Here is a 23,635-nt window from a genome sequence, read left to right on the forward strand (position 1 = left end):
CTAACTACGTGGGCTTTGTGCGGGTTGATATTTTCCTGTTTACTCTTAAGGTTTACTCATAGAATAAAATGAAGTAACTACCAGTACCTAATAACTACATACTAGTACTTATTATTATTATTAGGTAGTTATGAAGCATGCACTATCATTATGTTCTCCAATCTCCAGAATTGAAAATTTTGTGTAGGCAACATTGAATTTATTAGCAAAAAAAGGCAAGGGACGGGACGCGAAGTGCGAGCTGCGAACTGAAATTTTGATTTTACTGATTGATGATTGAAAAATTACGAATGAAAGTTAAAATACAATAGACGATTTTCAGTTTCTGTGCTAGTGATACTATCGTAACAGGTATTTTTAATGTAAGGATCACACGCTGCGAAGATTTCACCGGTGGGAGTAAGTTTGTTTATTATTGATGTTTTTTTTAAATTTACTTAATTAATAAAAATTGAAAATAAACCTTTTTTAATGCTCGCAGTTGGCACTTGACTTTCTATCGCGGTCTATTTAAATTTCGAATTAACTATTCAAAAATAATTTAAATTCCTAAGTGTATACTTCTAATTTTAAATTTAGAAGTATACACTTAGGTATCTTTCTAAATTATCTCCAGCTATTTTCTCGTTTATTAGTATTTTTTTATCTTACCTTCGGCAAAAATGTTTTCTGAGTGGTGTTTAAAATGTTTAGGTATATTGGGTATATTAAACATTTAATTAAGTTGGTAGGCTTCTAATGATATATTAAGTTAATACCTACCTAAAATAGAAAAGTGTAGCATATAAATTAAAATCCATCATAAGAAGAGATCATTTAGGTACCTACTTATTGATTGCTATTCAAAACGTATAACTACAAGTTATTTCATGTATACCTAGGTATTTACTTAATTTAAATTATTGTCATTACTCACTACATAAGTAAGTAGGTATATGAACCCTATAAATATACATACTTAGCTATTTTTATAATTGGTTAAAAGTAAAATAACAAAAACACCTCCACAGTCAGGAACATGTCATTAACATTCTCACAATGATATATTTTTATTTATTCTGATTGCAGCAATACATTAAGGGGCATGAGACGGGCCTGCCCGCGAAATTCAAATTTAATTTGGTTTTTCGCAATTTGTAAACTAATACGACAATGTAGGCTTATGGTATTTTAATTGCGACACTGGCAGTATCATCCTCACAGGTTTATATAAAAATCTTTACTTGAAAGGGTCTAGTTTAAGAAATTAATTCTAGTATCGACTAATTTGTGAGAATAGTCGATACTAGAATTAATTTCTTGAACTGGATCTTATCCCCATATTATCTACATTCTGCACGATCTACGCTATGGAACTAGGGTCGATGACATAAAATAAAGCTGTACTATGGTGACTTATGTCCTGCATCTTCAACATTACATTCCCATGATGGCGACGCGCGACGTCCCGGCGCCGTACAAGGCGCCAGCATCGACCTTCCCTATTTAGCGACGCATGGACGCGGAAATGAATTCGTTATCAACGATTCAAAAACACTGACATTCCGAGTAATGATCATGATCTGAATTTGTTTAGTCTGTGAGTTCAAAGAATCCTAAGTATATTTTTTGTGTGAAAAGACGGCATGGTTTAATTTTTTGGGCCTCAACTAATTCAAAAAATATATATATATTAATTAATTACTTAAAATTACAACCGAAATAGCGACTGGGCAAACTAAAATCGATGTAGATGTTGGTACTTCAGTAATTTCTAAAATCGAATCTCATTGCATTGGATTATTTATTATTGGCACTACCTATGCTGCACTAATCCATAAGGTCCAAACGCACTTACACTGCGCTGCGCGACGCGGCAACGCCTTGCTCGTTACAAACTCATATTTACCAAGAAGCCAGCAAAAAAAATACCTAGATTTTTCTTGCTGGCTCTTCTCAGTAGAATCTACATGAGGAGCCGGGGGTAGAGTCACAGACGTACCTAGTACTTAACATAAAAATTTACATGAAATAAATAAATTATCATATTGTCTTTGATAACCTTTTGCGACAATAGCTATTAGCTAATTTATTAATTTATCGATCATACGTTATTAATTATTATAACTAAGATATTGATCACAACGACTTGGCGATTGTCATGAGTTCGCAAGTCATTAAAAAAATTATTAAACAGTAGCAGGTACATAGCAACTGGGTGCGATTACAATCAGATACTAGTGATAAGAGCTGAAACAGATAACTGTTTGCCTTGTACTTAATTTTAATAAAGGCCCACCAATCTTGCTAGTTTTGCCAGTTTCATTTTATAAGAGGTTTAACTTTTTATAAAGTGATTTGATCCTGTTGCCTATTGATGTACCTACCTCAAGCCTTTTCCATCCTCATCTAATCTATTTTTGGGCCTATTTTTCACCTCCCTACATCTATATATATTTATATATAAAAAAATTATAATACTTAATGAGAAAAAACACTTAAGTCTTAATGACTAATGAGTCATGATGAAAATTACAAAATTTGGAAGAGGATGTAAGGCTCTTCGTAAGGCTATGGTAAAGATTTCATACTTCTAATAGTTTGCATTTTTGTGCAATTCTGATTTTGATCCCCTACAAAAACATTCCATTTATCTTCTTTGGTTTCTATTGATATAGGTACTTAATTTATTAAATTAATATGTATAATAATGTATTGTTTCTGTTTTATCTTATTTGTCTGGACCTGACTCTATGTCACAGATAAAATAATGTGCACGCTTGTAACTAACTGGTTTTCCAATATTAAGTACCTATACCTACTATTAATAAATAAATAACTACTGCTTTTCTTAAAGAATTCAATATCCGATATGATTTACTCGTAGAAAACACAGAAATATTTCCCACGGACGCGAATGCAGAAATAGAAAATCAGTTTTCCTATAAAATATAAATGTATCCTGGAATCGAAAACCGGCGCTGCAAGCCAACTTCACCTGTGATATCGCCGAGTAATCCGTAAACGCGAAAATGGCCGACGAACCGGCAAAAGTGGGGCAAGAAAGCATATCCCTCGAACATTTTTATTCACACATTTCAGAGCTGTGTTGAATTCATGCTATCACGCTCCAATAAGTGGGTCATTCTTGCTGTAGGCAATCAGTAGCTTGAACTCTTTAGTTAGGTACAGAATTTCTTACTGACTCATGCTTGATATTGAGTCTCTTTTTTAACCCCCGACCCAAATAGAGAGGTGTTATAAGTTTGACGTGTGTATCTGTGTATCTGTCTGTGGCATCGTAGCTTCTAAACTAATGACCCGATTTTAATTTAGTTTTTTTCGTTTGAAAGGTGGCTTGATCGAGAGTGTTCTTAGCTATAATCCAAGAAAATCGGTTTCAGCCGTTTGAAAGTTATCAGCTCTTTTCTAGTTACTGTAACCTTCACTTGTCGGGGGTGTTATAAATTTTTAATTTACACTTGTCGATTTGGTGACTGACTTAGTCTTAATGTAGGTATACTTTGATGGACTATATTTAATTAATTATTAAGGGTGAAACAAATGCGACAAATCTAACAGCTAGGTAGGTACTTAGTTATTCTAACTTCGATCTCTTCAAGCAGAATGGCGTTATGTTGCCTACCATCCCATCAGATCTGAACAACAACTTCAACTACATCAACAATAAACAATATCAGTATTGGGTGCTTATTATTCCAAAACAAGGATGGATATTTGATAGTTTTAGGTCAGGTCAACTATTTAGGAACGCGTGTGTATCGAGGAACTTTATTAACATCTATTTTTCAAGATAAGCCCATTATCGGGCGCCTGTAAAGTATTATAAATTGATAAAATTGTCTTTAAAATTTGAGGTATTATTTATATTCGTATTTACTACGTACATCATGGTGTTTATATAATCAATTTCTAATCAATTAAGCAAATTAATCTTTCGTTGGATTAGCAGGCTTTGGTGGGATTAGGTATTGCGAAATCGAATTGTTTGCGTTATTTGCTTGTAAATTTCATCAATCAGTTTATCTATATTGTACATCAGCGTCATAAAATGCATCATATCTTTAAAATATTAACAACGTACACAGAATTAGATAAGGGTTGAATTATGATCTAACAATACAACTACCGGATAAGTCGTGTGTTATCAACTTGACATTGGTGTAATCCTCGAAATATATTTAGTTATCTACCTACGACGCGATCTTAACTACGGATCCATGGAAATTAGGAGACCATTGTAGAAAATGAGCTGAATGTAGTGCTTTGATCATACCATCGTAAGAGGCAATGCTTTTCTCATAGTCTTCAGAACAGAAAATTTATCTGCTAAGTAGAGAGAAATTATTAAGTCTCGATTGAGGAAAATGTCAGAAAGAGATGATGTGCTTATTAATGATGTACATTATATTTAATTTTATTTAAAGCAAAGCGTGTTCTAACCTAAAACCCTATTGTTTTCCACTAAGTATAATAATTGTCGCTGAGCGCAAACCAAGCCTTGTATAAACGTACCCTGAGATCAGTAAGTGAGTACGATTTGAGGGTTATTCAAGGGGCGGATCAAATTTGCAAAGTGGCAACGCATTGACGGTTTCTCTGGAACCGCAATACTACAGTTATTCATGGGTGGCGGTAATCATTTAACATCAGATAACCCATCTGTTCGTTTGTTCGCTACTTAGATAAGGATTGGTCTCCGCTGTGTAGTGCATCAGAAACCAATCCTTAATCTCTTTATTTAAATGTACAAAAAGATGGAGGATCCAAGCTATTGGTATTAGAATAGAGAGGCGAAGTTGAATAGTTTGTTGTTTTGCTGTAAAAAGGAGATCTCACAACAATGGGTGGTCAACCGGCCATTGATTCACGAATCGGGGTTTAAAACGATGCGTTTCGTGGAACTGTACGTATTCGGTTACATTGAGAGGTGTCCGAACGGTACCACGATTCCGGTTCTAATTAAAGCGGAATGATTCAGCGGTGCCTGATGTTAATTTGATTAAAGTTCGCGTTAGGCGCATCTAACAGTTTGTATTGTGGACGTTTGCGCAGGTTTTTGACTGTATACTCGTAATTACTTAATGACCGACTAAAACGAGTATCAAATCTATACTTGTTTTCTTCTCTCGACTATCTTGGTCGGTTCAAATAAATACCCCGTCCCGCCACACGCAGGAAAAAAGGTATTTATGTCCCCATGTTTAAATTATAAAACCTACGCTACTACTACAACTTTTTTTTATTTTTTTTTTTTTTTTTTTATTTACTATTTATATACTCATACACATACATACGTACATACCATATTTAAATTATAAAACCTACGCTACTACTACAGATATTTTATTTTTTATTATTAATTACAATTTATATACTCATTCACATACATACATACACATACATATTCTTAATTTGCGATATTATCACGTAGCGTATGTTGTTCCGGCTGTGTGTTGTGAACAAAAACAGTATCTCCTAGCACTTTGGATATCATAATTGAAGTGTGTATTGCTGCTTGTTTTTGAAGAATACTTATGTCGATGTTGGTATCTAATGTATCTATATATTTTTTAATGCTTCTAGCTACTACACCCGTCGCACCTATTACAATTGGAATTACTGTCGCTTGTGTATCCCACAAACGACTGACTTCGGTTTTTAAAAGATGGTACTTACTTAACTTCTCTATTTCTTTAGGCCCTATATTATAATCTGATGGAACTGTTATATCTATTAAAAATGTTCGGTTTTTATTTTTATCTATGTAAATTAAATCGGGTCTGTTATGAGTTACGGTGACATCAGTTTGAACTGGCATTTCCCATAAGATTTTTGCGGTTGCGTTTTCTATAACTTGCGGTTGGGTGAGAATTTCTTTCCACCACAGGTTGGAGACTTCAAAGTTGTGTTTTTTGGCCAGACACCAGTAGACGTATTGTACAAGGTTATTATGCCTTTTGACATAATAGGTCCCTGCCAATTTTTCACACCCTGAAATAATGTGCTGCGTGGTTTCATCTTTGGTTGCACATAGGCGACATTTTCCATCTACTGGTTCTTTTAGTATGTCGCGTTGATGTTGTCGCGTCATGACGGCTTGATCCTGTATGGCAAATATTGAGGCCTCAATGCTTGGAGATATCTGTTGCCTTTTCATCCATTTAAATGAAAGTTCCTTGTATACATTAGCCTGATCTAGTACTTTCTTAGGAAATTGGCCATGTAACTGTTTACTTCGCCATGCTTCATTGTGTCTTTTTATTATTGCGTCCTTAATCTCTTTATTCGTATGTATATTTTTTTGTTGTAAATGTAACTCTCTTTCTATCTCTTGTGCTTCCTTCATTATTGAGTATTTATCCCTATGTGTATCGTGTTGTACTATTGCTTTAATAAGGTAATCGCTTTCTTCATTTAAATATTGTTTATATTTCACTATCTGTGACTTATACATGAACTCTACATTTATAAGCCCTCTTCCTCCTTCTGTTACCGGTAGGTATAGCCTTTCAACGTCTGCTTTCTGCTTATGCGCCTTTTTCATTGCTAACATTTTTCTTGTTTTAACATCTATTTTCTTAAGATCACTATTTTTGTAATTTATTATGCCGAATGAATAGAGTAAGATTGGAATAGCATATGAATTTATACCTTTGATCAGATTTCGTGAATTAAGATGTGTATTTAGTAGCTTTTTAACTCTTTTGAAATATTCTTTTGTTATTTGTTCTCTAATAGCATTATGTTCTATTTTTCCTGATTCCTGAACTCCTAAGTATTTATATTTCTGTCCAAGTTCAAGCTGTTTGAAGGTTTCCCCACTTAATAATATATGTCCTTCTCCTATTGCATTGCTTCGACATCCAGAACTAATATGTAATATATTGCACTTGTCTAAACCGAATCTCATACCTATGTCATTGGTAAATATTTCTACGCTGTCTATTAGTACTTTTAAGTTATTTGTATTATTTGCATAAATCTTTAGATCATCCATGTACAACAAATGATTTATCCAGACGCTATCTTTGAGTTTGTATCCTTTCATTTCATACTTATTGAGTATAAATGAGAGAGGATTGATGGCTAAACAAAACAACAATGGTGAAAGGGAGTCGCCCTGAAAGATGCCTCTCCTAATATAAATCGGTTCAGTAGTTATCAATTCCTGGGAGCCACGGGCTGTCATAATCACCCTCCAAAAAGGCATTGTTAACTGAAGGAATCTTTTTATGATGGTTGGGCATTTATATATTTCTAGTAACTTAAGAAGCCATTCGTGAGATACACTATCAAAAGCTTTTTGATAATCTATCCACACCATGCTCAAATTTTTCTGTGATTGATGAGCATCTTCTAATATGGATTTATTAGTCATGAGATGATCTTTACAACCCCTAGCCCCTCGTCGGCATCCTCTTTGTTCCACTGCCATTATATTGTTCTCTTTACAGTGGCTATACATTACGTCGGCTAACACTGAAGTGAGCAATTTGTACATTGTTGGTAAGCACGCTATTGGTCTCCAATTTTTCGGGTCTTCAGTATTTTCGTTTTTTGGTATCAGTATAACCTGACCTGTAGTAAACCATTCTTCCAACCAATATTATAAAGAGGAAACCTTTGTATTTTTGTATTTTTGTATTTTTGTATACGTTTGTATTGAATAGGCTCAAAAACTATTGGACCGATTTCAAAATTTCTTTTACCATTACTTAGAGGGATTCTTCCGAATCCGTATAGGCTATATTTTATCCCGGAAAATAGATAGGATTTTTCGTGGTACCCGTGCGAAGCCGGGGCGGGTCGCTAGTTATACATACTGTACATGATTTATACATGAACAAATCACACTAATATTATAAAGGCGACAGTTTGTATGTGTGTGTGTATGTTTGTTACTCTTACACGCAATAACTACCTACTGAATGGATTTGGCTGAAATTTGGAATGGAGATAGATAATATCCCGGATTAGCACATAGGCTACTTTTTATCCCGGAAAATCAAAGAATTCCTTCGGGATTTCAAAAAACCAAAATCCACGCGGGCGAAGCCGCGGGCATCTTCTAGTTATATATGAAAACACTAAAGAGTGTGTTACAGGATAACAAGGGACACAGTTTCATATTCACTGTAGAAAACGTGTTAAGTACTAATTTTTTTCGGATTGTTGGTGGTAGTTAAGATTATGGTTAATTTATATATTTTTATCCCACTAATGATCGGACATTGGTTCGGCATTTGTGCCCATTTACAATTTAGATAGTCTTTTATGAATTCCTTCTGCAATGCCTTCCAAAAGACCTCTAACAGGGAAAATGGCGCAACATTGTGAAGAAGGTGCCACGATCCTCAAAATTGAGGGACCGACGCGAGAAGAAATAAGTCTTTTATGACATGATGACTCCGTGTCCCCAAGCTAGGTAAAAGATTGTAGTTCTGTCCCCTGTCAATCGAGAACAATACTAATTTAGAAACGGTAAAACTTATTTTCATGTTCTATTCACAATAAAAAGCTAATGGAAATTATGTAAGTACTAGCTGATGCCCGCGACTTCGTTCGCGTGGATGTAGTTTTTTAAAAATCCCGTGGGAACTCTTTGATTTTCCGGGATAAAAAGTAGCCTATGTGCAAATCCAGAGTATAATCTATCTCCATTCTAAATTTCAGCCCAATCCGTCCAGTAGTTTTAGCGTGAAGGAGTAACAAACAATCGCCAAATATACAGTCGCCTTTATAATATTAGTGTGATAAATAAAGTCTAAATTAACATCAAGCTTCGAGTCTATTAAAGAACCTAAGTATATACAATAACAATGGATCAGATATAGAGCTCGTCGAATCTCCATTCTCTATTCACATAGTAACAGACTAAAAGCTCCAAAAATACCATAATAGAGCAACGGCCGAGATACTGAATGGTTTTATTATAGAACTCATCTATCATGCAGTTAGTGATGCCCAATAGCAGACTGAGGCCGTAAACGAAAATCGTTACCAGTTTAAAAGCGGAACAGCTGGGACGGGACTGAACTCAGAAGTAAGCCACGTCAAATGTTATTTAAAGGCTTATCGCTAAACTGCAATGACTTTCTCTAAACTGGAATAAGTTAAAAGTTTGAAATTGAAAAATGGTTTGGGAGTGTTCAAAATAATCGCGAGGAATCACTTTTTCCATGGACATAAGCATTTAGTATTTCGTATTAAAGTTAAGTTATTTGGGTCAGTTTGTAACCCCCAATCCAAAACGAGGGGTGTTATAAGTTTGACGTGTGTATCTATGTATCTGTGTATCTGTCTGTGGCATCGTAGCTCCTAAACTAATGAACGGATTTTAATTTAGTTTTTTGTTTGTTTAAAAGGTGGCTTGATCGAGAGTGTTCTTAGCTATAATCCAATAAAATCGGTTCAGCCGTTTGAAAGTTATCTGTTTTACTGTAATCTTCACTTGTCATGGGTGTTATAAATTTTTAATTTAGGTACACTTGTAGCATTAAAGTCTTTCTTGATGGTTATTTCGGTACCATTAAATAGCTCAATAACCGCAACATATCATCCCTTGCATTATATCATAGTTACTGCCTTACGAATAGTGCTTTAGAACTTTAGTTCAATGTTCAAAACTTATTTGGTTAGACCCAATGTAAACCATGCCTCAGTTAGGTTAATGCACAGTTAAATTGGAACTTGTGCAAACAGAAACTATAATCCATAAACCATCCAATAGCTAAAGCAGTAGGCTTTGAAAGTCATACTGCCTACATTAGTTGTGTTTCAAATATATCACACTAGCTGATGCCCGCGACTTCGTTCGCGTGGATGTAGTTTTTAAAAATCCCGTGGAAACTCTTTGATTTTCCGGGATAAAAAGTAGCCTATGTGCTAATCCAGAGTATAATCTATCTCCATTCTAAATTTCAGCCCAATCCGTCAAGTAGTTTTAGCGTGAAGGAGTAACAAACATACACACACACACACACACACACACATACAAACTTTCGCCTTTATAATATTATAGTGTGACAGCAACATAATTATTTTAAGCCTAAAATATATTTATTATCTAGTAATACAAGTGTAAATTAAAAATTTATAACACCCCCGACAAGTGAAGGTTACAGTAACTAGAAAAGAGCTGCTAACTTTCAAACGGCTGAACTGATTTTCTAGGATTATAGCTTTTCAAAGTCTCTGAGTTTTCCAACACATCATTCTCAAATAAATAATTATGTATCAAGGCAACGTCCATCTCGACAGCTTGACATTTGTCAATTGACATAATATTATGAACCTAACGGTTAGTTAACCTTCTTTTCTACAAGAAAACTAGAAAAGAGCTGATAACTTTCAAATGGCTGAACCAATTTTTTTGGATTATAGCTAAGAACACTCTCGATCAAGCCACCTTTCAAACAAAAAAAACTAAATTAAAATCGGTTCATTCGTTTAGGCGCTACGATGCCACAGACAGATACACAGATACACAGATACACAGACACACAGACACACAGATACACAGATACACACGTCAAACTTATAACACCCCTCTTTTTGGGTCGGGGGTTAAAAATAGACCAATGATCGAGACACGAGTGCTTTTATCAAACTATCTATTATGCATTTGGTAAGGCCGAATCGTAAGCTCAGGAAGTAAACGAAAATCGTTACCGGCCTCAAAGTGGGACAGGAGCGGGTCGGATATAAACCGCTTACACGCTATTTAAAACCTCCTATTATTACCGGGACGAAGTAAAACCTTTGGAATTGCGGACGTTAAAATTTTAAATGGCTAGGTACTTACAGCATTTCTGATACCCTTGGGTGAAATTTTTAAACCGATTAAAATCTTTGCTATTATTATAATAAACATATGTTGTATTTTTATTTGATGGCAACCGTCAACAAATGTACATGTAAGATGATTGTTATTTAACTACTTTTCCAATAAATCTGTGCAATAGATTGCAATCATCCTACTAACCTGTGAAAAGTTTGTTCACATTCTCGTTTTCGTCGTCAACCGTTAGACGCCTTCTGGTCTTGTAGGGTCTTCCACACGCCATGGTCTTGGTCGCTGCGACTCATCGTTTGATGTCATCTAGATCTTCTTGTCTAGTCTTGATCTAGTCCATCTTGGGGAGCCTGCTAAAGCTGCGCTTTTCGAAACGAAATCACCATTCCAACAAATTGGAACCTTATGTCCATCATTTCTCCGAAGTATGTGACCTACCTATTGCCACTTAAGCTTCGCAATCCATTAAGCTATATCGGCAAAAAAAAACCGGTCAAGTGCGAGTCAGACTCGCGCACCGAGGGTTCCGTACTCGGGTATTTTTTTCGTCATTTTGCACGATTAATCAAAACCTATCATGCATAAAAATAAATAAAAATCTGTTTTAGAATGTACAGGTAAAGCCCTTTCATAATATGTCACCCCACTTGGTACAGTTATTTTACTTTGAAAATTGAAACTCATTTTAAATTTTTTTAGTGATGTAACCACAAATTCACGGTTTTCAGATTCCTTTACTTGTGCTATAAGACCTACCTGCCTGCTAAATTTCCTGATTCTAGGTCAACGGGAAGTACCCTATAAGGTTTCTTGACAGACACGACGGACAGACAGACAGAATACAAAGTGATCCTATAGTGGTTCCGTTTTTCCCGTTGTATTTTTAACAATGTATTTTTTTATTGTTTGTATTTTTGGCCTGTTTAAAAATCCAGAAAGGAAGATGACTCAGATAATTATGGAAACGTTCTTCAAAATTCACTGATTACGCTAAGCTGTATGGCAGGTCGCCCACGCTCAGTGCGTAGGCGGTATACACTGTAAGTACCTTGTACCCAAGTACCGTGTAGAAATGGTCGGTTTCCTTTCCTCTTATCTTTTTTTTTCTCTCTAATTCAAATTCATAATATTTTTATTCAAATATTTTACTTTTACAAGTACTTTTGAATCGTCAAGAGCTTCTACCACTGGTTCGGAATGCCTTGCCTGGCTCTCGTCTGGCTTTACACAGATAAGCCAATGTCAAGTTCGTAGTTATTTACAAGTTAGGGAAACTATATAAGTACCTATGGACCTCATCTGTGTCGGCGAGCCAGTTCCACCACCAAAAACACCAGTAAAACACAAAAATCGGCCACTTATAACAAAAAAAAACACTCCAAAAAGGCACAACACGCGCGCCAGCAAACGCCAACACAGACGAAGTCCACCTCTTCTCTTCCACAACTTATGTTTTTCATAATCATGGCGTATTGTATGATTTTACTTTTAGAATAGCCTCGTTATCTTTGCCTTTGTCAACGCGAGGTTGGCGATGAACGCTTTGAGATTTCTCCTTACAAGAAAAAGCGATGTTTTATAAATCCAGCAACTTACTCGTGCATCCTACCAGACGTATAATGATGACCTCTTGGCGTGAAGTGCCAAATAATTTTTAAGATTCCAAGGATCGTGATTACGATATGGCTGAATTTTATCGTTAATAACCATGTGACTTATTAAAAAAAATATGTTATTTTTTGACAAATAATATGGCTAAGTAACTTATCGACCGATGACACATAAATTGTTTATTAGTTTATTTACAACTAGAGGATGCCCGCGATTTCGTCAGCGTGGATTTAGGTTTTAAAAGATCCCGTGGGAACTGTTTGATTTTCCGGGATAAAATGCCTATGTCAATTACAAGGACGCAGGCTACCTCGATACCAAATTTCATGCAAATCGTGTAACCGGATGGGTTTTTAGGAATCCCGTGGGAACTCTTTGATTTTCCGGGATAAAAAGTAGCCTATAAATAAATAAATAAAATAAATAAAATCGTTTTATTGCAGGTTAGGGACCCATATAAACAGTAAAAAATACAAAATATAATATAAAAATTAAAATAGTTTAAAATGAAATAGTTAGTCATTTTACGTTAGGGATCTGGTGTACCCGTAGCCAGTGTTTATAGAACACATTGTCAGGGGACGCCTGAGCGACGACTTTAAGCATCTTATTTTTAGAATTGCGGACTGTTTCCCAAAAACCCGCAATTCTATTTCGTATAATGGCGTAGTAGTCCGGGACTCCAGCGTCGGCGAACATGCCCGACGCACTACAATACCTTGGCATTTTTAATAAAATGCGAAGGGCATCATTATACTGTACCCTGAGGATGTTAAAAGATCTTTTGGTGTAATTGATCCATAGTTGTGAAGTATAAAAACTCATACAATAAGCTTTAAACAATGTAACTTTAACATCCTCAGAGCACCGAGCAAATCGGCGAGCGAGCATGTTGCACCGTATTGCCAGTGACCTTCGCTCTCGTTCTATATCAAAATCGTCGCTCAGGGATCCCGTTAACATGTGTCCGAGATACCTGAACTGTTGCACAACCTGAACTGGTGTTCCATCTAACAAAACTGGTGGTATCCTCTCTGGGCCTTTACCAGCTCTAAAAATCAACATTTCTGATTTGCGTACATTGTATTTTAATCCATGTCTCAAGGCGTAACCTTCGCAGATCGATACTAATTTACGGAGACCGTTTATTGAGGGGCTAAGCAGCACCATGTCATCGGCGTAACTTAAGTTGTTAAAACAAACTCCGTCAATATGACAACCGATGCCAGTACCACTTAGCTCCTCAATCAGGTCATCAACGTATAGATTGAACAGGTCCGGAGAGGTTAAACCGCCCTGACGTACACCACACTCTAGTCTAAACTCACTAGAGGCTGTGTCGCCCCAACGCACAATGTTCGTTTGGTTCTCATACCAGTATCTCATCAGCCCGACAATACTGCTATGTACATTTGAGTCGCGCATTTTTCTCCATAATATACTATAATTAACAAGATCAAATGCGCGAGTCAGATCCAAGAAACACGCATACACCGATGTATCACGACTTTTATAGTAATTTACGACGTGCTTCAGAGACAGAATTGCCGAGTCTGTAGAGAGACCGGGACGAAAACCAAACTGAGCATCACTAATCTGTACATTCTTCATCAGTTCAGGCTGCAACAACCGCTCAAGTACCTTGCCGGCAATTGTCCCCAGCGAAATGGGCCTATAGTTAGCTATACTGGACATATCGCCCGTCTTGTTTTTTGGCACAGGAACCACTACCGTCTTTAACATATCTGCAGGAAGATAACCATGTTTAATGCACATATTAAATAGCGTTGACAAGGCCTCATACAATTTGTTTCCAGCGTATAACATGTGCTCAACACTCAGACCATCATGGCCTGGTGATTTACCACGTTTCATATCTTTAATCGTTCGGAATATATCAGTTGGACTAAAGTGTACTGTTTTAGGTGATGGTGACAATGGCTGAGAGTGGAGCACATGTGCAACGTCTAATGGTTTCACGGAGAAATGTTTTGCAAACATGTTGGCTATCTCCCTGCTGTCCTGTACGTTACTGACACTCACTGGCCTACTTTCTTTTTTATTTAATGATTTAGTCGCTTTCCAAAACTGTGTAAAATTTTTGTCAGCTCTATGCGTCGCTAAAATGTCCATTTTTATAGCTTCCTCATTATTCTGGCACCATTTTAATTTCTTTTTAAATATAGCACGAGTCTTTGTCATGTCATTATATATTTCTCCACTACTGGGCTTACCACAGTCTATCCAAAACTTAAAACACAGTCTTGCAGTTTGATAATACTCTTTTACGTGATGATTCCAGCCAACTAGTTGTTTTTTATGGCGGAATTTGTGTACACCAGATCCCGAATATTTACTATTAATAGCTGCATATTTTAAAATACCAATAACATCATTGTAAAAATTATTAATAAAATCTAAAACATCGTTAGAACTATCTAAGTCGTTTGTATCACAGTGACTAGATTCGAGTAACTTATTAAAATTTTCAGTACATAAATTAGTATACATATTTATTTCATCTGCATTTCTCTGTCCCCATCTTATGTCTTTATGTAAGTTATCATTATTACACTCCTTATTATCTACTTTTTTAGTCATTAGCTTAATATCACAGTTAACAAATAGTGGGAAGTGGTCAGACCAACTAACACCATTATCCACACACACACACACAACTGTATTTTTTGCGGCAATAGTTGTCAGGCAATGATCCAACCACTTGGTCGTTCCATGGGACTCACTTAGGAAGGAAAACGTTCCAGAGTCTGCTCCTAATACATCTATATCTGCACAAACCCAAGTCTGCTCCTCACAGAATGACAGCATCTCTTTGCCGAATCTATGTGCGTCCCCGGGATATAAGCTAACCCTGAACCAAATTTCGTCAATCAATTAAACTGTTGGGTCGTGAAAAGGTAGCAGACAGACAGACACACACTTTCGCATTTATTATATTAGTATGGAAGTATGGATTTTAGTAAAATTAAAAATGTCGGTGTAGGTGTGTGCTGCCTTGCTTAACGCAATTTCAGTGTTTTGCTTTATCTCTAAAATCTATACTGCCTTTTTCGGCAAAAAAATCACCACAAAGAAGTATGGGCTTAACTCGTCCAAAAAGTAGTGAAACCAGGAACTTGTTATTTATGCCTGTGAATATTGCAGGCGTAAAGTGGGGCGCACTTCAAGTTGTGACGTCACTCTACATTTGAGAGCCTTTTAAAATCCATGAATTCGAATAGGTTGCTTGTGAATTTGAATTTTCATTTTTCACGTGTCTTCGAATTCATTTTTGAGGGCCCGTCGAGTTAGACTAGGGGCTTGAATGGCCTACTCTCGACTTTACTGTGTTACATCATCGTAGTTATTTACCTACATATAGTTTTGACTTTTGACCTCAAAGTATACTAAATAGTGTCACTATCTAACTTGTATTTATTATTTATTTCAATAAGAATGATATAGTTATTCTATTTTTAGCCCCCGATCCAAGAAGAGGGGTGGGTGTTATAAGTTTGACGTGTGTATCTGTGTATCTGTCTGTGGCATCGTAGCTCCTAAACTAATGAACCGATTTTAATTTAGTTTTCTTTGTTTGAAAGGTGGCTTGATCGAGAGTGTTCTTAGCTATAATCCAAGAAAATCGGCTCAGTCGTTTGAAAGTTATCAGCTCTTTTCTAGTTACTGTAACCTTCACTTGTCGGGGGCGTTATAAATTTTTAATTTACACTTGTTATTGGTTAACATCAGGCCTTATCTGTCAATTTGTATATCGGTATAGATATTTTGGATTTTGGTCTGCCGTCTTTTTTGGATCTAAATTTTAGTATTTTTTAACAAGGTTCTAGAAGGTTCTGCAGTTTACAATGATCCTTGTATCCTGGATAACTACGAAAGAAAAAACATTACTTAATTAAAAAATACATATTATTATTAACATACTTAATATGCTTTATACCTAAAATTAGGTTAACTTTTGAAGTCACTAATATAGTTAGGTTTTGGGCTCCACATTTACATACAGATGAGAGTTGAAAATGCAATTTCATTAATTCTATGCAAATTCGTATTAGGCTGAACCATTTTGTAAATGTTACAGGGGTTTTAACGTGTATCGTTTGATGATTTGTAATCACTACCCATAATATAAATGCGAAAGTGTGCTTGCTTGTTGGTTTGTCCTTCAATCACGTCGCAACAGAGCAATAGACCACGTGATTTTTTGCATGGGTATCGTTGAAAACCTGGAGAGTGACATAGGCTACTTTTTATTCCAAAGAAGTCGCTTGCATCAGCTAGTATTTTAAAAGCTTTAGCCGTGATCCATACTAATATTATAAATGCGAAAGTGTGTCTGTCTGTCTGTATGCTTTCATGGCCCTACAGTTTAACCGATTCTAACGAAATTTGGTACAGGGTTAGCTTATATCCCGGAGACGGACATAGGCTTCTTTTTATCCCGGATTATCAAAGAGTTCCCACGGGATTCCTAAAAACCTATCTGCTTAACCAATTTGTATTAAAGTAGCTTGTGTCCCTGTAATTGTTATATAGGCATTTTATCCCGGAAAATCAAACAGTTTCCACGGGATCTTTAAAAACCTCGTCTAGTTTGTGAATAAAAGAAAGAAAAATTAAAGTAACATAAAATTGGAAGTAAGAAAACAAGTAAAGTTTGTAAATCACCCAATTGAACTTAACAGTACTTAGGTAAATATACGTCTTTAGGTACCAATAAAAATAACTGTGTCAAAATAGGTGCTCTAAGTATTCCCTTCACGTTCTGGGTCAATAAGTTCACAGCATCAGTGCCTTCTTGAGATGTTAACCCAGTTGTTACCTTAGTCAGAGCCTTAGTAATGTGTTGCCAGTTTGCCACATTTGTTTCAATAGGCAGGCGCTTTAGATACATTTACATTAGCTACACGTCTTCGCTCTGGAATTTTAGATAAATCTTAGATTTTCTTTATTTAAATAAATAGCCAAACCCTTCTCACTCTGAGAAGAGACCCAAACTCAGTAGTGAGTAGGTGATGGGTTATTGATGATGATGATATAATGATGATAGTGCTGATGAAAATCTGCAGTACCTACTAAAGTACCAGAAGAACTGCCAAGTGAGAACATATCGACGGAGGAGTTGAATTAATTTGTTTATCAGCCTGTTGGACAAGCCATTTATTTTTCTCCTGTGACATTAACTAAATAACAACAAGTGTAAATTAAAAATATATGACACCCCCCGACAAGTGAAGGTTACAGTAACAAGAAAAGAGCTGATAACTTTCAAACGGCTGAACCGATTTTCTTGAATTATAGCTAAGAACACTCTCGTGTTCTTAGCTATAATTCAAGAAAATCAGCCACCTTTCAAACAAAAAAAAAACTAAATTAAAATCGATTCATTAGTTTAAGAGCTACGATGCCACAGACAGATACACAGATACACACTTCAAACTTATAACACCCCTCTTTTTGGGTCGGGGGTTAAAAATGTTCGTCTTATTGACACAAAATATCTAGGTCTCACTCCATATAGATACATTATACCTAGTTCTAAAGCATCCCTAAAGGAGGAATAATGTTCGATCAGTGGTTACTGAGAAATTCTATCTAGACAGACAGTCACTATGGAGCAATATTGTTGTATCTACTTAAACTGCTTAGGTATTTATCCAGTGGACCACTGAAAATGGGATAAAGGTTTTATCGTTATACGAAAATGAGATTCCAGTTCGAAATACAAGTATTTTTGTCCCTGTATTATCCTGATGACCTGAAATGAAATGTCAGATATACGAATGGCTTAATTTTCCATGAGCGCTTTTTTCATTATAAAAGTTCTCGAGAGCAGTTTCTTTTTCTTTTGCGAGTGTATTTTGGCTTTTTATTCCATTGTTATTCTTGTAGGCTTCAAAAGTAAAACTAGCAAATAATTTATCTAAACTACATTAAAATAATTTAGATTAAGGTATCTATCTACCCCAATAAAATGAATGTCTTTTATTGTCTCTAACCCCATCAAAATCTAATTTGACGAGTTAATGTATGACTTTCCAACTTGAATAAATGATGCTTTCCAAGATCATGTTGTTGTCAAAATGATCTTCCCTTTTGAACTACTTTAGAAATACATACATATAACATAATCCTTTAGGAATTATTTAATAAGTGTAAACCACGATTGCAAAATTGGGTGACAAATTCACATGGTAGATATAGGTGATGAAGAAATCGATTGGACCAGGCCCGGAACCACAGAAGACTGTAGCGCCGATGATGGTAATTGATCATCATCATCATCATCAACGCATCATCGGCTCACTACAGAGCACTGGTCTCCTCTCAGAATGAGAAGTGGCTTGGCCGTAGTTTACCACGAATGGCCTAATGCGGATTGGCACACTTCACACGCCTTTAAGAATAAATGGAGAACTCTCAGGCATGCTGGTTTCCTTGTGATGTTTTCCTTGACCGTTAAAGCAAGTTATATTTAGGTAATTACTAACTAAACTAACTCAGAAAAGTAAGAGGTGCGTGCCCGGGTTCGAACCCACGATCTCCCGAGTAGGAGGCGGACGTGTTAACCACTAGGCTATCACCGCTGGTTATGATATTGGCTATAAATAATATTCAAAAAAATCAATCACAAAATCCCGATTATCGTTGATGACCTACCTGAAATGGACTGTCATATAAAAACGGAGATAGCGAATTTTCCATCAATGTCGGTCCAAATCGATTTATTGGCTCGAAAACGTTTTATCTTGATTTTTCGAAAATAGTGCCTTTTACCAATTTGAACTACAATTTCTAGAGAAATTCATCTCCCTATTAAGATCTTTGATTTAGCATTGTCGCACTAGATGGGCTCTGCTTTCCGGAACACTATATACCCGGCTAAGTTTGTTGTAGGCTCTTCCCAGATCTGGGTGCATTTGGAACCCTCGTAGCTTTAGATTTAAGTTTACGTAATTAATTATGACCACGAATCCAACAATTCTGACTATCAAAAACCGGCCAAATGCGACCCAGATTCGCGCAGCGAGGGTTCTGTACTCGGGTATTTTGTCGATATTTTGCACGATAAGTCAAAAACTATTTTGCATAAAAATAAATAAAAATCATTTTAGAATGTACAGGTAAAGCCTCTTTATATTAAAGTCGGTACTCAACATGGTATAGTTATCTTTCTTTAAAAATTGGAAATAACTATTAGCTATTCATTCATGAATACATTTTAATACTACCTAGTACCTACCTGTCTCATGATTTAACTTAGGTCAACGGGAAGTACCAGATAGCTTTTCTTGACAGACGACACGACAGACGGACAAGCAGACAACGAAGTGATCCTATAAGGGTTCCGTTTTCCTTTTGAGGTACGGAACCCTAAAAAGAGTACAATAATACCTGCCTTGAATAAATGATTTGACTTTTTGACTCTTGACCCTTTGCTCGGTCTTGAGCATCCGATTTTTCTAGTTTATTTGCTCCCATAATATGTGCACTCGCAAATCGCCATGTCTAGCCAGCGGAGCTTACTTGCGTGGCTGGGAGCCACCTTGCAATTTAAGACTTTCTAAGTTACAGTTCAGCCAGACCCATTTCAGGATATAATATGTTTTCTGTCTGGCTATACTGATGAGGGATATCCCCCATAGCCAATTGTACTCGTACCTTTCCGATAAAGCAATCGCTTAGTTCTGGCACAGAGCTGCGTAGAATATAAATAGAATTTTTATTAGGTAAGCTCATTAATTAGTTATTATTTACAGGTTCACGAAACCCAAGCATTCATTCTCGGGCGAAGATAATTGTTAAATGTTTTAGCATTCGTTTTCAATATTTTTGTCTGTCTATCTGAACTCTGAAGTCTGGACTAATCATAAAAATAGCTGAATATATATTCACAGGCCTCTGCAGGCAGATGGAGGCCTTTGCAAACAGTAATCTATGCTATTCTTTATCCCATGAAAGTAAAGGTTTTCTACGAGATGTTTAAAAATTGTCGCGGGCAAAAGCTAATTACCTACGTCAAATTATGCTGATTACAAAATGCGGTCAAGTGCGAGTCGGATTCGTACACGCAGTGTAACGTACCATCGTACAAGGTTTACCTTAGAACACTTTTATGTAGAACACTGCAAGTTAGACAGACTGCGCCATTATGTGTGATTTAGTAAATTTTTTTTTTTCGTGAACACATTTGTTTTTTTTTCAAATTCACGGTTTTCGGATTTTGCCTTTCTTGTGATATAAGACCTACCTACCTGCCAAACATGATTCTAGGTCAACGGGAAGTACCATATAGGTTTTCTTGACAGACACGACAAACGGACAGACAGATAACAAAGTGATCCTACAAGGGTCCCTTTTGGGGTACGGAACCCTAAAAAGCAATATTAAAACACCTTGAGACGGTAGTGGAGCGTTAATGAGGCAGCTAGTTTCTAAGATAGTCTTTGTTTCGACAAACGAAGTTGCTCGTGTCTGTAGTGCCTCAGTCTAGACAGCTGTTTGTTGTTATGCGAGAGCATTTTTAACCCCCGACCCAAAAAGAGGGGTGTCATAAGTTTGACGTGTGTATCTGTGTATCTGTGTGTCTGTGTATCTGTGTGTCTGTGTATCTGTGTGTCTGTGTATCTGTGTATCTGTGTGTCCGTGTATCTGTGTATCCGTGTGTCTGTGTATCTGTGTATCTGTCTGTGGCATCGTAGCGCCTAAACGAATGAACCGATTTTAATGTACTTTTTTTTGTTTCAAAGGTGGCTTGATCGAGAGTGTTCTTAGCTATAATCCAGAAAAATTGGTTCAGCCGTTTAAGAGTTATCAGCTCTTTTCTAGTTTTCTTGTAGAAAAGAAGGTTAGATAACCGTTAGGTTCATAATATTATGTCAATTGACAAATGTCAAGCTGTCAAGATGGACGTTGCCTAGATACATAATTATTTATTTGAAAATGATGTTTTGGAAAACTCAGATACATTGTCGAGGGTGTTATAAATTTTTAATTTACACTTGTTTATTGTATCTAGTTTCTGCCTGTAAACATTCAGAGCCTAGATTTTTATTTATTTTCTGCAATCTCACCTGGTGGTAAGTGATGATGCAGTCTCCTGGCAGTTTCACATTATTACCGTTATATAATTCAATAAATACAAATGCCGTGGTCGTACGTTGTCGACAGCAACAGGAAAACATTTTAACTTGGTATACAAATAAAATCATTGGGAATGCCGTCAATCAAGGATAAGAAATACGCACGACTGCATTCCTCCCGACTGAATTTCGGGAGATACTATAGAGCACAAGTGCGCAAACACAGGTGCACTCTCTATTCCGTCACTCTCATAGTCCGATGGGACGGAAACCCGACACGACCGGAGAGAGATCAGGCGCAGGAATCACGGCTTTACTTGCTCTCGCCAACTTCCTAACTCCGTTCTATAGTACTGAGATTTTCGGAACAGAGAAACCCACTACCTATTTTTGGCCCGAACTGTGAATCGAACCCAGGACGTCGTCATCCGCAGTCGAACAAGTACTAGAACAACAAGACAGTTACTAACTAGATATAATTTGTATAGGCACAGTACCTGATATGAAGGGCTTAGCTACTCCCGTCACTGGGTCAAGATTCTCGTAGACTCTTTCAACCACTTAGGCTACGGCTTGGTGCATAATATATCTATAGAAATAAAATAAAAGTTACATTGTATACTAGAGAAGAGAAATATATTGTAGAACAAGTGATATTAGGAAAAAGATAATGAGATTCTAATCTTTTAGTGTTTAGTTACCTACTTCTTATTTAGGTCCAGTTGTATACAAAGACAGTGAAAGTTACGTTATGGTTATGCAAACTGTCAATGAAAGCAAAATGGGTTGTACAATCAAGATTTGTTTAGACAAATTTTACCTTTACACTTATAATCATAGAGGTATATGAATACTACTAATTGTGCAACCCACTTTGCTTTTGATTGGCGGTTAAAGTTTAACCGTAATCGTGACTTAACTTTAACCACATGTAACGGGACCTTATTTTTAACCGACTTCCAAAAAAGGAGGAGGTTCTCAATTCGTCGGGATCTTTTTTTTTTTTTTTTTTATTTTTTATGTATGTTCCCCGATTACTCAAAGACCCCTGGACCGATTTGGAAATTTTTTTTTTGTTTGAAAGGGTATACTGTGCAGGTGGTCCCATATAAATTTGGTGAAGATCTGATGAATATCTTCGGAGATGGAGAACAGAACTCCTCAATGGATAAGAGCAAATTGCTCGCGATCACTGTAATAGCTTAGTAAACATTAGGGTTTTAACTGGGCATAGCATATTATAGTACAGTGGGGCCACTAAAAATTGTGAAATAAAAAATTTTCAAAAGAAAAATAAAACCGACTTCAAAAACCAAAAACACTAAAAAGTAGAAAATAATTTTTGTTTAGCTACACATGTAATGTACCTAGGTATGAAGTCGGGCGAGCTTCACTCTTGGATTTCTAATTTTGTTTTAATATGCTCGCTCGACAGCTAAACAAAAATTATTTTCTACTTTTTAGTGTTTTTGGTTTTTGAAGTCGGTTTTATTTTTAATAAAACTTTTGTAAATATAGATTAATCCAACATATACAAATTATACACGTGCCTACCTAAAGTAACACTCAAATAACTGCATCCGAACATACTGTATTTTAACGTGGTTAATTGGTGAAACCAACGTAAACTTAACGTGGTTGGTTGATGAAACAGAAACTCCAAACTTATCAAAGACAATGGAGTGGAAATCGCAATGCAACAGAGAGCATAATACCTATGAATGTACATCCAAAAGCGGTATGATTTACAAATTACAAGGTATTTGAGACACAACGTTTGCGCGAACAGAATTCCCAGACGCACTGACGTATTCGCAATAGACAATAGATCATCTGACATCCGTTTAGGGACGCCGACAGGTTAATAACTAGCTATTGAGAACCAGACCTTAAGCTCTTTTCAGACTACGCTATACTATTGTGATATATTATAGCAAATAAGGCAATAAGCAAGTAAGCCAATAATATATCATACAGTGAAGTGTAATCGTGTCCATAATAAATGTATGTATGTACTTATATATTACTAGCTGATGCCCGCGACTTCGTTTGCGTGGATGTAGTTTTTTAAAAATCCCATGGGAACTCTTTGATTTTCCGGGATAAAAAGTAGCCTATGTGCTAA

At 36.2% G+C, this 23,635-nt stretch overlaps 1 protein-coding gene across 1 annotated transcript in view; it reads left to right on the forward strand.

The window, feature by feature from the left end:
• The first annotated feature begins 204 nt into the window (after positions 1-204).
• The window catches only part of LOC123868090 (tyrosine-protein kinase Src64B), a 131,388-nt gene continuing 107,957 nt past the window's right edge, over positions 205-23,635 (forward strand). Inside the window, exon 1 of the mRNA XM_045910448.1 lies at positions 205-399. The gene's annotated coding sequence lies outside the window, so the exon portion shown is untranslated. The remainder of the gene's footprint in view (positions 400-23,635) is intronic.

This window comes from Maniola jurtina, chromosome 9, assembly GCF_905333055.1.
Source record: "Maniola jurtina chromosome 9, ilManJurt1.1, whole genome shotgun sequence".
NCBI classification, from domain to species: Eukaryota; Metazoa; Arthropoda; class Insecta; order Lepidoptera; family Nymphalidae; genus Maniola; species Maniola jurtina.